At 40.6% G+C, this 12,338-nt stretch overlaps 1 protein-coding gene across 2 annotated transcripts in view; it reads left to right on the forward strand.

Moving 5' to 3' along the window:
- MARCHF4 (membrane associated ring-CH-type finger 4) overlaps nt 1–12,338 on the forward strand; it is a 141,878-nt gene that overhangs the window by 79,158 nt on the left and 50,382 nt on the right. The window lies entirely within an intron of this gene.

Here is a 12,338-nt window from a genome sequence, read left to right on the forward strand (position 1 = left end):
AGGAATCACGAAATATCCAAGACTCTGGCTTGGGATCCCTTATCTGGAGCCCTGTCATCATCTCTCCTTCTATGATGACTTCCCAAGATAAGGTTCTGTTGCCCTTTGATCTTTCTTCTTCCTTGTCCCACTGGTTCTCATTCCTCTATACTTGACTTCTACAATCATCATCATCATCTTTGTTTAATAACCCCATAATCCCTTGAGGCAGGGGTGTGTTAACCATTAAGCAGACAAAGTCCATGCTTAGGGCACCAGGCCCAAAGGGGGCACCACAAAGTTGAGAAATAAAGAAAAAAACCAATGAAGTTTTGTACAGTATGTACAAAGGAGGGGCACCAAGGGCATCAGTGAGCCTTAATCCGGCACTGCCTTGCGGGGTGGAGTCTGGGCAACTGAATGCAGCTAGCAGAGTCCTTACTGGCTGGATGCCCTTCCTGACGCCAATGTGGGAATTTGTTGAGCAAATGTATTTTCATTGTGCCCACAGAGAGAAATATCTGCCTCTACCTAGGATTGAACTCACAGCCTCCTGATTGTGAAATGGGAGTTCCACCTCTAGGTCACCGCATCATTCCTACTTGACTTCTACAATCCTTTATGTAAAATAACCTCCTAGCCTTTGCCTTTGAGACTCATTTTTGAGACTTTTTCATATATATTTTTTTCATTTTGCCATCAAGGAAGAAGACCATATTCCTAACCTTTGCCCTTCCCGTCTTTGTGGGGAGAGAGGAATGAATGGGAATTGGTACTATGGGCTGAATTGTTTTTGTGAGAAACCCACAAGTAATGTCAAATTTTTGCAAAACGGAGGAATAGCAAATCTATGCTGAACCAGAGGTGGGTTGTTACCGGTTTGCACCGATTAGGATGAACCGGTAGTGGAAATTGCAACTGGCTTGCCAAACCAGTAGGGATGCCAGGCTGGCCACAGCCCCGAACTGGTTTCCCTGTCGCCCATGCCGTTGCCGTTTTTTAGTCATTTTATAATGTTCTGCACATGCGCAGAACAATTTACAGACAACCGTGCATGCACATGCAACTTGTAGCGGGTGTGCGTGAAGCCGCAGTAACGCCAGCAGCAACCCACCTCTGCGCTGTACTGTAGGAATTGTGAAACTTTTGTCCAAATGGCTAAATGTATCTTGTCTAAGGTACTGTATATGGTTGGCAGCTATTGCTATTTCTTGAGAAACTAATTTTCATCTGGAAAAAGAACAACCCTTAAGCAAAGAACACTTCTTGACAGAGCACTGCACTGGGCGAAAGCCCCGCAATCATTAAATAATGGAACAAATCATGCAAAAATTACCCATAAAGAAGTAACCTTACCATGCAGTATCCAGACCCTCTCTATATTTCATATATTATTTAGCCTCCCATTTCAGGGGAGAAAACCAAACAGGACAGCTACATCTCCTCCTCCTCCTCCTCCTCCTCCTCCTCCTCCTCCTCCTCCTCCTCCTCCTCCTCCTCCTCCTCCTCCTCCTCCTCCTCCTCCTCTTCCCACCCCCACCTGTCTTATTTATTATGCATATCTTAGCCTGCCTCAGAGAACTGCATGCTATTTCAATTCAATTATGCTAAGGTTAAGCTCCACATTGTAGTATCAGCTGCGGTGGAGAGTGAATAGGCGCATTTGTCTTGCCTCCATTAAATTATACCATAGTAAGGGTTTCCTGGGAATAAAACAATTATTGGGGGGGAAAAAAAGCCTGCTAGCTTTCCCTTATTTCGGATTCCCTTTTGTATTGCAGCTATTATTTTGATAACGTAACTAGGATAAAGAGGAAGCAAAAGAATTCAGCTGTCATGCCACTGATCTTGCTAGAATAGACAGAAAGGATGAAGAAGGTTCAGAGCTGCCTGATGGGAACTCAGGGTTCTCCTCTCCACTTTGAATTAAATTTTCTTCTAATTTATGAGGGGAGAATTTGATTCTGTTATTCTGAACTAAAGGTATTGGGGAGCACAGGTGTGCTGTTTTATCTGCATTAGAACCGATGGCAAGAATTCAGTCTTTCATTGAATGTTTTGCCTCATAGAGCATCAAATCTTTCCTTGTATTTGCCACTTACAAGTAGTTCTTGACTTGAAACCATTCATTTAGTGAACATTCAAAATCACAATGGCATTCTAAAAAAAGTGACTTGCAACCTGTCATTTTTGCTTAACGACTACATGATTCATTTAACGAACGCAGTGATTTGCTTAAAATGCATGGCCAAAAGGTCATAAAATTTGGTACAACTCAACAGTTGCCTTGCTTAGCAATGGAAATTCTGGTCTCAATTGTGGCCATAGGTTGAGGACTACCTGTACAGTGATAACTTCCCATTATCAACATTGTGTGTATTTAATGAACAGTCACTATAGAGAGACATTTCTTTTGCAGTACTATAAACAGACTCATAAGATGAAGCTGAACAGCAAGAAATGTAAGATAGATAAACCTTTATGCTTATCTAAGGAAAAGTCTAGTTTAGGATATTCTAAGGTGGCTATGTGTGGAGAAAGGAAACAAAATGTGACTTTTCTGAGCAAATGAGCAACTTTTTGTCAAGGCAGCGTGGGAACAGGGGTGGGCTGCTAGGCATTCGCGGGGATTCGGGAGAACCTCGAGCTAAGATTCTGTGCAGTTTGAAGAACCCCCAAATCCCACTCCTGGCTGGCCCCTCCCCTCCCAGGAGTCTTCACACAACTTGTTTTGGATGCAGATAAGTGCAGGGCATGTATGGATGCTTGGGGAGGGCAAAAAACAGGCCTACAGGAAGTTTGGGAAGGCTGGAAATGGTACCAGAGGGCCTCTGGAGCCTGGGGAGGCTGTTTTCACCCTCCTGGAGGCTCAAGGAAAGCCTCTAGAGTCCAGGGAAGGTAACCCCCCCTGTGGTGTAGGAGGCAGACTAGGCCACACCCACCATGGTCACGCTCACCCAGCAACCTGGAAGAGAACTACTTGCTAAAATTTTTGAAGACCACTCCAAGGAAAACCTTAACAAGTGACAATTATGCCTGACTATACTTGGCTGGTCTAGAAATTTAAGAAGGTGCAGGCACCAATTAGCATTTAGATAGGAATTGCTTAGGATGTTCAAGATGTCAGGTAGCCTAGGAAGTTGAAAAAGCATCCTAGAAGATGGCAGTGACAAGCTAATTTTGTATCATGCCAAGAAAACCAGATGAGTATATCCAGATGAGTCATCAGAAGTTGAGCTCAGTTCAAAGAGAATTTTAGCTTTACTTTAGGGAGCAAGAGATCGTGAAATCCTTTCACTACGAGCTGTAGTTAACACATAGGTTTCCATTGTCTCCTTTTTTTTTAAAGTGTATTTCAAAAATATCCCAAAGCCATGGTAAAGTTTAGTCCTGAGGTTCAAGATTCAACAGGAACTGAATGATTAGCACACAAAGAAGAAAATCTTGCAGATAGGATTTTTGTCCTTGAATTTATTCAAATCATAACCAAGCTAGAGCAGATGAAGAAGCTTCTGTAGGCAAGACTGAGATTGTTTCTTGTTTGTGTAGGTGCTTGGAAGAGTTTTAGGACAGGACCTGATCAATGGGGCATATGGGCTTTCAAACAGAACATATGCTCTGCTTGAGCTGTTAGCCATCTTAGCATCACATTTGCCAGCATGCAGGAAGGAAATTGTCTCCCATGCAAGATGGAGTTTAGATAGACTCCTAATGGAACAGCCTGGCATTTGTGCTTTTCCATGGTAATCATTGTGATCCAACAATGAAGTTCAGTATGCATTTGTCAACACTCTGTACTTTGTCAACTTCTCTTGAAATGCCTGCTCGAAAATCAGTCATGCGAAATATTGAATGATTGATATACAATAAGGTATACATATATACATAATAACGATCTTTCAGGAAATGCAACTTGGACAGAAGCGGCCTGTCCCCATTCAGAGAATTTGACTTCATCTTCTCAATATCTTCTTTTCAATCCTAGTCAGTGTGTCCTAATTTGCTTTTGCTTCCAACCAGTTTCCACTTCAGGTGCTCAAAAGATTAATTTCCCATATGGAAACATGCTTGCTGTACAGAGGATAAGGCGCATGCTGCAGAAACTCTCTGCTTACTAAAGGGACTACAAATTAGCTTGCAACAATCAATACTTTATCAGACAGGCTACTGAGCCTTGTGACAGTTGTCTACTAGAGGTAATATTTAATTTACAATTTATTTACTGATCGTTTGAAGCTACAGTGGTGTTGAAAAAAGTGACTTATGTCTGGTTTTGCATAATGACTTTATGACCGTTGCAGTGTCCCCACCATTACCAGATCAAAATTCAATTGGCATATACTTGATGGTTGAGGTGGGATGCAGTGGCTCAGTGGCTAAGACGCTGAGTTTGTCGATCAGAACGATTGGCAGTTCAGCAGTTCGAATCCCTAATGCCAAATAACAAAGTGAGCTCCCATTACTTGTCATGGGAGGGAGGCACAGAGATGAGCACCTCCCCCTCCTAGAGTCAGGAACGACTAGCACATATGTGCAAGGGGAACCTTTACATTTACCTTTACCTATTGCGGTTGCAGTGTCCTGAGGTGACGTGATTACCTTCTGCAACTTTCCTGACAAGCAAACTCAATATGGGAAGCTGGATTTGCTTAATAACTACAGCAAAAATGGTCACAAAATCAGGTGTGACTAACTTACCAACTGCCTTGCTTAGCAACAAAAGTTCTGGTCGAAATTGTGAGGATTATCTATACATTCCTTAGATTGTTTCCATTGTTGACACAAAATGATTTTTTCCTCCTTCCACGCTGCATCTAAACTTCTGTTCACTGATTGCTCTATGCTAGGAAGCATGAAGAAGTATAAAAGTGGCGAAGACAGACACATTTCTGTGGAAGGTTTTTGCTGTCTTGGGAAAGAGCAGTGCAGGTTTTCTTATTCTCAGCCTGGCTTTCCCTCCATTTTCCCAGAAACACATTGTGAAGATAGGAGGGGAAAGACAACAGTCATACTGCATCTGGACTCCAAAACCTGAAGAACTTCCATTTTGTTTTCTTTCTCATTATCTCAACCTGTTTTCCCCTTTTGATTGCTGTTCATGTTGTCACCTGCCAGCGGCCAGTGGAGCTGGTAGCAGACTCAGACAGTGAGGAGGTTGGTGAGGAACATGGGTTAGTCCAGGAATCTGGGGAAGGCTTTGAAGAGTGCTCTGCATTGGAGGCAGAGATGGAGGCTGGGCCATTTGACAGTTATCAGCTGCCTTCGGTGTCGGATATCTGGGCAGAAGAACAGCTGGAGCCTGTTCCCGATGTGTGCATGCATAGAACTGCCAGGAGAAGGGAACAGTTAAGGAACTCGGGAGTAAAGGCACAGGTGGAGGGTGAATGGCCCCTCCCATAGGGAATAAAGAGGATGGAAAGGGGAGGGGAGTTTGCAGGAGACAATTAGTTCAATTCATTAGGGTGAAGATCTATTCCTGACTTCTTGCCAAGTAATTGCTGTTACAGCGTGACGTTTGGAAGATATCGGCCTGGAAACTCCCAGCCTGATGAAGGTCAGTAGTTGTGAAATCTCATGAAAGACTGTTTGCCGGGACTTTGCTGGAGAGGAATTCCCTTTAACCTAAATAAAAAAGGCTTGGATCTTGGGAAGCCTAGGTAAGAACAGCTCACCTGGTTAGTAGGGAGGTGATTGATGATGTCATAAAACATTATTTATTCTCTCCTGATACAAGGATTGTGTGGTGAAATGTAGTCTGGATTTCCAGGAGCGATGAGACGGCGTTCCAGAGGACAAAAAGGCAGCAAAGCTTAGGTAATTTGATCAGGAGAAAGAGAGTTAAGACAGTTCCTCCCTAGCAGTTATATCTATAATGATGCAAATGGTTAATTTAGTTTGACAAGATTTCTGTCTATACGTGAGGAACAATAAAGAAAACTGCTCAGAAGTCATTCCACATGCCTTTCTTAGGATGAAGCATCACAGGTTCATAAGATACCAGGCCCTTTCTAAAGAAATTTGGTGCGGAGGCTGTATTTCCCAAATGGCACTTAGTAGCCAGGTATGTGATTTTGCGCAGTTAAAATCAGTAGTAAAGTGGTGTGATTGTACTAGTGGCGTCTGGCCAAAATATATTCTGGGAACATTTATTAACACTACAGCTCAATAAATTAAAAGACAACTAAGCAACGTTTAAATATCGACTTACTGTGAACAAACATCTCCTTTATTTTCTAGACTATAACTTTATTCAGTGTGCTGCCTTCTAGTCAAGTTGGGTTATGACTCCATTCTGACTGGGCATTACTTGGAGGAGATCAGCTAAGTACTAGGTGGGAGCATCTTTAATCTCAATGTAGCCATGTTGATTAAATCAGAAGAAACCCAGATGGAAGCCTCTCAATTTTTAATTTGGTAGTGAAAGATTTCTGCTGCTTTTTTACATTCGGACCAAATTGTTGCTGTGCCTGAGGCAGGAGCAAAATGGCATCTGCTCTCATGTAATGTTCAAAAGCAATTGGCGATGGAGAGTCACAAGCTGGATTTTAAAGCAGCAAACTGGATGAGACATGGCAAGGCAGGTCACTGGCCATATTTCTCTTCTCCATTCCCGTGATACCTAAGATGTCTACTTCCTTTGTTTAAAGATAGGCCCAGCCTTGGCTTTCCTCTCCAGGTGGCCCTCCTGCAATTCTTGCAAAGAATTGTCAAATTCTGGAATAATTATCGAGTTTCTTGAAAAGGAATAGGCTTATGACACATAATCTATCAAACCTCGTGAAGGCTTCCCTATCAAATATTCTGTAGGTACCATAAACATAGAATTTTGGAATATCACAATAAAGTATATTATATAGGCCTCACTTAACAACAATAATTGGGATCAGCAACTCTATTGCTAAGCAACATAGTTGTAAAGTGCAATGTCACATGACTGTGTTGACTTAACAATGGCAATTCTGGCACTTCTGGTTGCCTTCTAGACTAAGTCTGTACTTATGATTATTAGATCTTAGCAAATCAGAAAGACAAATTTATTTCTTTTGGGTGACAATTGCATTTGCTTTGTCCACTTTCTTTAATAAAAGTTTGTCTACATCTTGGAATGTATAAGGATCATAATGCATGATGCTGATAAATGTAAGATACCTAAATATCTGGCAAAATAGGCACAAAACGTGACAGTCAGTTAATGCCGATGTTTAGTTCTTACCCACTATCATATTGATTATCTAGCACGGGGGTGTTGACTGCAAGGTATGGTACTACTTTAGTTCACATATCACATTAAGTAGGTTGATTCTGTTGATTCTGTTTTGATTTAAGATGTTGTATAAACCTGGCCAATGTGATCTGTGGGGAATGAGGTACGGCTTAAGGGACAGTGTGAATCCAGCCCATTAAGGTTTACTTGGTGACTCTTGAATAATCAATCAGATCATGGAGAAGCATTGTAAGTGAAATGTGACGAAACTTTTTACCTGGGCTGAATGCCGAGCACAAGCAAGGCGCCACTTGATGTTGCTGTTATATTTAACATGCAGATAAGAACTCAGCTTTACATGTTAGCTCCAGAATTGCAAGAGCTTGAAAAGAACTGAAGGCCCTCTCTTTTTTTGCTGCCTCTTTCGGCAAAGGTCAGGAAGATGAGTATCTCCCTTAAAGTAAATGGATGGAGGCTCACCTTAGATACAAAGTGTGCATCACCTTTTGGGGAGATGGAGGAACTCATCATTGCTGAAAGGGACCTTCGTCTTTTAGTTAATCTTGCAGGACGGTTTACAATATAACTGGATAAAATGTGATTTAAATGCAGAAGGTATAAAATACAGTTCGTTCTCGACTTACAACAGTTCGTTTAAGGACCATTGAAAGTTGCAACAGCACTGAAGAAAGTGACTTATAACCATTTTTCACACTTACAACCAATGCAATATCCCCACGTGATCAGAATTCAGATGCTTGGCAACTGACTCATATTTATGATGTTTTCAGTCTCCCGGAATTAAGTGGTCATCTTTTGCGGCATTCTGACAGGCAAAGGCAATGGGGAAGCCAGATTCACTTAATAATCTTGTTACTAACTTAACAACTGCAGCGATTCACTTAACAACTGTGGCAAGAAAGGTTGTAAAATGAGGCAAAATTCACTTAACAAATGTCTCATTTAACAACAGAAATTTTGGGCTTAATTGTGGCTTCTACTGTACAGCGTAGTGGAGTTGCCATGATAACAGCTTCACAGTACTCCACAAGGATCCACAAAATCCACAAGGATTTTCCCTCTGATAAGGGGGAAAATCCAACATTAGAAATTATGTTTGGTCCGGACATTTCCCCCCTATAAATAGATACATGGGCAACTATTCAACTAGTTAGAAATAATGTACAGGATAGTTTTTTTAAAATGTCTGCAATATGTCTTCATTATATTTAACTTCAACTTATTTGCTCACCTCATCTTATTAACTCATCATTAACATTGATTAAAGAATTAAAGAATTCTGAATGGCGGGTTCTAGGAACTTTCTCTGTGGTTGCCTCCTCCCTGTTGAATATCGTGTGGGTCCCGTCCCTCCCCCCGCCCCGAAGGCGAGGCAGGCCTACCCCCTTCTGAAAAGGAGTTAAACCATGATTCTGCAGCTTCACTCGGGTACCCTGAGAGTCCTCCCTTTGCCTTTTAAACTAATTTTTAACAGGGTTTAATCATCCTTGCCTCCTTTTAATTTTTTAATTTTTATATGCCGTTTTTATATTTTAATATTTTATCGTACGCCGCCAATAAAGGAGTGTACAAAAGGGAGATGGGGGGTTTTAAAAGGTGAAAAGTAAATAAAAATAAAACATACCTGAGAAAATAAAGGTTTCTTTAAAGTGTTTTCCGCCCCATTTTGAACACTGACTTAATTGCTGCCCAGCAAAAATGTAGCAAGGTTACCAGAGTTCTCTCCGCTCTTAAATAAATCCTGCCCTCCAGATATAAAGTACAAAGAAAACGTAAGGGTTTTTTTTCCCTCACCTTCCAGCCTTCTTCTGATATAAATTGCTGCTCAGATGCTTTGTGGTGCACTTGCTTCTTCTCCCTGTTAATATCTTGGATTCAGGCCAACTAGGTCAAGCATGAAAATATGGATAGGTTGCTTTGTAAAATATTTAAGAATACTGAAAGAGCAGTGCCAAATCAGCATTCTTCCTTGCCTATTTTCTTGTCTCTCACTAAGCTGTTTCCCAAGTACCTCCCAAGAATTCATTGTACAGTGCAGACTACTAATGGAGCAGTTAGTTCTACCACAATTATACTTAGTGTTGCCCTGTCCTTTGAATGCTGATCTCAAGGTCCGAATAAGGAACCATGCTATAAAACTCAACACACTTCTCCGTGAGTGGGTGTCCTAATCAAGAAAGGCTTCCGGTAGTGTGGGGGAACTTAGGAAGTCGAGCAATTGTTGATGCTCAAGGGGTAGTTGAAACTGAAGACTCTCCTTCCTGTATACGTTTTTAGTATTTATGGAATACCATTTCTATGGTCCGTATCATTTTTTTTAATTGCGTTAGATCTGCTGTCACATAGCTCTGTCTAGCACCCCTTAATATGTAATGCAAAATGATTACATGAAAGACATAATGTATGTCTCTAGTTCAGTTACTACTCTGACAACAGAATTGACTCAATGACTGATGGAAAATAGTAAGTATTTGAGTCTCGCCAAGAATTATACAGGTAGTCCTCAATTTACGATCACAACTGAGGCAAAAATCTGACTGGATTGTTCTATGTTGTTCTTGGGCTTCACCTGACACAATGACACATTGTGAAGACTTTGGACGTTAAGAACGTCAAGTTTCTCCTACCAAATGATAGATCCTTATTAAATGATATTTAATGTCAGATGTGCAGAATAAGCAAATTCTGGAATGAAGTCAAGATGGTCCATATTTATAATACTAACAGAGTAGTTCTACTTTACAGAAGACTGATCTCTGCTTAAGAGCAGATCGATAGTCCTCTGGCATTTTCCATAGTATGGTTAAATATAAAGAATTGTGAGAAACAAGAGCCTGCAGTCTTGCCTTTGTCTTCGTGTGTGTGTGCATATATATAGATATATATATATATATATATATATATATATATATATATATATATATATATATATATATATATATATATAGATATAGATATAGATATAGATATAGATATAGATATAGATATAGATATAGATGATATAGATATAGGTATAGGTGTAGATGTAGATGTAGATGTAGATATAGATATAGATATAGATATAGATATAGATATAGATATAGATAGATATAGATATACAGATATACAGATATACAGATATATATAGATATATAGATATATATAGATATATAGATAGATATATGTTGTGGCCCAGCAAAAGCCGTTGGAGTTGCCACCAGACTCCGACAGCGAGGGTCCCTCTGAGTCGGCTCAAGAGGAGGTAGGGGACCCTGGACAGGGTTCCGACGCTGAGCAGGGCGCAGAGAGGCTGGTTGGCCACCAGGGGGCGCCTGAGGCATGGAGCAGTGGTGAAAGCCAAAGGAAGGGGGCTCCTGATGTCATGCCTTGGAGCAGTGGGGAGGAGTCACAGGACAGTGAGTCAGACATCAGCAGTGAGCTATTAGATGCTCGTTACCGACGTGCTACCCGGCGTATGGAGCAATTGAGCAATTACAGGAGGTAATGGCTCTCAGCTGCTGATCATTAGACTCCTCTCCAGACTATAAAGGGACTGCTTGTGGACACACCCTTTGCAGGAATCAACTGATCATTGGAGTTGGAGAAGCTCAGATCTGTGTCGTACTTTGGCAGACTGGATTGCTGCCAAAGGGTTTACCTTGATTGCTGTCAATCTGTTCCCTGGACCTTGGCAGGCAGGAGTGCTGCTAAGGTGATTATCTGGAGCTTGGTAGCTGGATTGCTGCCAAGGGGTGTCGCTGTAGCTGGATTGCTGCCCAGAGTGCTATCTTGACCTTGGCAGGCTGGATTGCTGCCAAGGTGGAACCTGTATGTCAATAAACATCTTTGAAGAGACTTTGTGTAGGAGTGTCTTGGTATACAAGAGGAGGGGGTCAGAACAGATACACACACACACACACACAACTTTGGGCAACTACATCAGTAAGAACTAGCAATAAGAAAATCAAGAGAATCGGGCACCAATCCTAGGGTTCAGATAAATGAACATTCTAGTATCACAGGATCTAACATACCTCTGTACTAAAAGAAATGTTAGAACACATTAGCCCTGATATGTTGAGTTTTCAGAAGCATCCACAAAAAAACACACATTACAAGACAACCTATCCAAAAAGGCAATGCAGTGCAAGAAGTTGGAATTCAACCAACTCAGCTAAACGCATCTTGAACTCTCTTTGATAAGGCCATAGAGATAAATTCTACTGACCTAGGAAGAAACAGATATAAAAATTCAATTTACTTTTGCACTGTCAGGAGAAGAACTAAGACCTAAGACATTAACATTTGTTTCTACAGTTTTTTTTAAAAAAAATAGCTTTCAGATTTTTTTCCCCTTAGTTGGCTTTATTAGCACATAAGATTTAATTAAAAGGGCATGTCTGCTGTCCCAAGGACACCGTCTCAACTGTGACATTTATTTTTAAGACATCCTACCTAGACCGTAATCTTTTATTGAACTATCAAAAAGAGTTCGTTCAAGCAACAATAAAGCAATGCTGTCTTCCGTGGAATATGATTTATCTTCTGCTGGGGCACAAACTTTTATTATTTACTGTTTCTCTAAAATTTTGTTATGCCACTATTCATTCAGTAGGTTCTAGGACTGTGAACAACCCATATATCATAAACTGTTAACTAAAATCACAAAATCATCAAGGCTGAAATAAAATAGTAGTGGGATTATATATTGAAAATTGATTTTTTCCCCCCAATTATGTTATGGAAGGTTTTACTGGACAAAACTGAGTCTGATCTGAAAGTGGATTTAAAAATGGCAGGCTACATGAGTAATATGGAAAAAATGCTACCCTTCATATATAACCCATATATTGGCTACTGCCCTAACCAGCTTAATAATTAAAAAGGGATATACAAATAACAAATGAAGAGAGTGACCTGAATAATTTTCCTATATTAGATTTACAAAAGAGGCTCTAAGAATTGGGATCTTAAGACATGTATGGCCTTAAAAGTAAATCCTAGTATCTTTCATTAGATTCCAAGCTAAACAGAGAACCAATGCAGTTCTTAAAATTGATATGATAAGGAAAAAACTGGCTGTCCTAGTTAAAATATTGGTAGCCATAGTCTGCATTGAGGTTTTCTTAAGCGCTTTTCAATCTAGGTGACTTTA

This window comes from Natrix helvetica (genome assembly GCF_964273705.1).
Source record: "Natrix helvetica genome assembly, chromosome: 1".
NCBI classification, from domain to species: domain Eukaryota; kingdom Metazoa; phylum Chordata; class Lepidosauria; order Squamata; family Natricidae; genus Natrix; species Natrix helvetica.